Source organism: Arachis stenosperma, chromosome 2, assembly GCF_014773155.1.
Source record: "Arachis stenosperma cultivar V10309 chromosome 2, arast.V10309.gnm1.PFL2, whole genome shotgun sequence".
Classification (NCBI taxonomy): domain Eukaryota; kingdom Viridiplantae; phylum Streptophyta; class Magnoliopsida; order Fabales; family Fabaceae; genus Arachis; species Arachis stenosperma.
The window spans coordinates 90,509,036-90,511,638 of NC_080378.1; the positions used below are offsets into that span (position 1 = coordinate 90,509,036).

Genomic DNA, 2,603 nt, shown 5'->3' on the forward strand with positions numbered 1-2,603 from the left:
TCCTAGGTAATTCACCTCTTCCATTGAAGGGTTCTCAGGATCATAAGCTTCTTCTTCAGATGAAGCATCCTTAGTACTGCTTGGTGCATTTTGCATTCCAGACAGACTTTGAGAAATCAAATTGACTTGTTGAGTCAATATCTTGTTCTGAGCCAAAATTGCATTCAGAGTATCAATCTCAAGAACTCCTTTCCTCTGACTTGTCCCATTGTTCACAGGATTCCTTTCAGAAGTGTACATGAATTGGTTATTTGCAACCATTTCAATGAGCTCTTGAGCCTCTGTAGGCGTCTTCTTCAAATGAAGAGATCCTCCAGCAGAGCTATCTAAAGACATCTTGGATAGTTCAGAGAGACCATCATAGAAAATACCTATGATGCTCCATTCAGAAAGCATGTCAGATGGACATTTTCTGATCAATTGTTTGTATCTTTCCCAAGCTTCATAGAGGGATTCTCCATCCTTCTGTCTGAAGGTTTGGACTTCCACTCTAAGCTTACTCAATTTTTGAGGTGGAAAGAATTTGCCAAGAAGGCATTGACTAGCTTTTCCCAAGAGTCCAGGCTTTCTTTAGGTTGTGAGTCCAACCATATTCTAGCTCTGTCTCTTACAGCAAAAGGGAATAGCATCAGTCTGTAGACCTCAGGGTCAACCCCATTAGTCTTGACTGTGTCACAGATTTGCAAGAACTCAACTAAAACTGATGAGGATCTTCCAATGGAAGTCCATGGAACTTGCAATTCTGTTGCATTAGAGAAACTAACTGAGGCTTAAGCTCAAAGTTGTTTGCTCCAATGGCAGGGATAGAGATGCTTCTCCCATAGAAGTCGGGAGTAGGTGCAGTAAAGTCACCCAGCACCTTCCTTGCATTGTTGGCATTGTTGTTGTTTTCGGCTGCCATAGGTTCTTCTTCCTTGAAGAATTTGGTCAGGTCCTCAACAGAGAGTTGTGCCTTAGCTTCTCTTAGCTTTCTCTTCAAGGTCCTTTCAGGTTCAGGGTCAGCTTCAACAAGAATGCCTTTGTCTTTGTTCCTGCTCATATGAAAGAGAAGAGAACAAGAAAATGTGGAATCCTCTATGTCACAGTATAGAGATTCCTTGAGGTGTCAGAGAAAAAGAAAATTAGAAGAAGGAGGTAGAAGAATTCGAACTTGATTAGATAGAGTTCGAATTGTGCATTAAGAAGGAGTGATACTCCATAAATAGAAGGATGTGAGAAGAGGGGAAGTAATTTTCAAAAATTAAGTAAAAGATTTGAAAACATTTTTGAAAAACTCTAATTGATTTTCGAAACAAAAGTGGGAAAGAAGTAAAGTGATTTTTGAAAAAGATTTTGAAATTAGAAATCAAAAAGATTTGATTGAAAACTATTTTGAAAAAGATGTGGTTAAGAAGATATGATTGGTTTTTTTTTTTAAAAGATGTGATTGAGAAGATATGATTGAAAAACATTTTAAAAAAGATTTGATTTTAAAAATTAATAACTTGCCTAACAAGAAAAGATCTGATTCAAACATTAAACCTTTCTCAACAGAAAAGGCAACAAACTTGAGATGTTCAATCAAATCATTAATGGTTAGTAAGTATCTTTGAAAAAGGAAAGAAATTGATTTTGAAAACATTTGATTGAAAAGATATGATTTGAAAAAGATTTGATTTTGAAAAACTTTGAAAACTTGAAAAAAAAATTGATTTGAAAACAAAATCTTCCCCCTTGTGCCATCCTGGCATTAAACGCCCATAATGGTATCCATTCTGGCGTTTAACACCCAAAATGCTACCTTTTTGGGCGTTAAACGCCCAACCAGGTACCCTGGCTGGTGTTTAAACGCCAGTCTGCCTTCTTCACTGGGCGTTTTGAACGCCCAGTTTTTCTGTGTAATTCCTCTGCTGCATGTTCTGAATCTTCAGTCCCCTGTACTATTGACTTGAAAATAGGACCAAGATCAAATAAACAAGGCATGCATGACACCAAACTTAAGATTAGACACTAGACTCAAACAAGAAACATAAAGTATTTTTGGTTTTTATGATTTTTAAAAATTTTTTGTGCTTTTTTTCGAAAATTATGTGAAAATAGAAAATAAAGTTTCAGAATTCTCAATTTGGATTCCAGGAATCATTGCAATGCTAGTCTAAGACTCCGGTCCAGAAATTAGACATGGCTTCACAGCCAGCCAAGCTTTCAAAGAAAGCTTCGGTCCAAAATACTAGACATGGCCAATGGCCAGCCAAGCCTTAGCAGATCATTGCTCCAATAGCAAGATTGATAGGAATCAACAAGCTATTGTGATGATTAGTTGAAACCTCGGTCCAATAAGATTAGACATGGCTTCACAACCAGCCAGATTTCAACAAATCACCATGAAACACTAGAATTTATTATTAAGAACTCTGAAGAAAAATACCTAATCTAAGCAACAAGATGAACCGTCAGTTGTCCATACTCAAGAACAATACCCGGCAACGGCGCCAAAAACTTGGTGCACGAAATTGTGATCAATACTTTTCACAGCTCAAATAATCCCTAGTAATGGCTCCAAAGACTTGGTGCTCAATACCATGGCATAAACACAACTTCGCACAACTAACCAGCAAGTGCAC

General features: G+C 37.3%; 1 non-coding gene across 1 annotated transcript; it reads left to right on the plus strand.

The window, feature by feature from the left end:
• Positions 1-394: 394 nt before the first annotated feature.
• Positions 395-498, plus strand: LOC130963829 (small nucleolar RNA R71). The gene has a single exon (XR_009079948.1). It is a non-coding gene; the product is annotated as a small nucleolar RNA R71 (small nucleolar RNA).
• Positions 499-2,603: the final 2,105 nt, after the last annotated feature.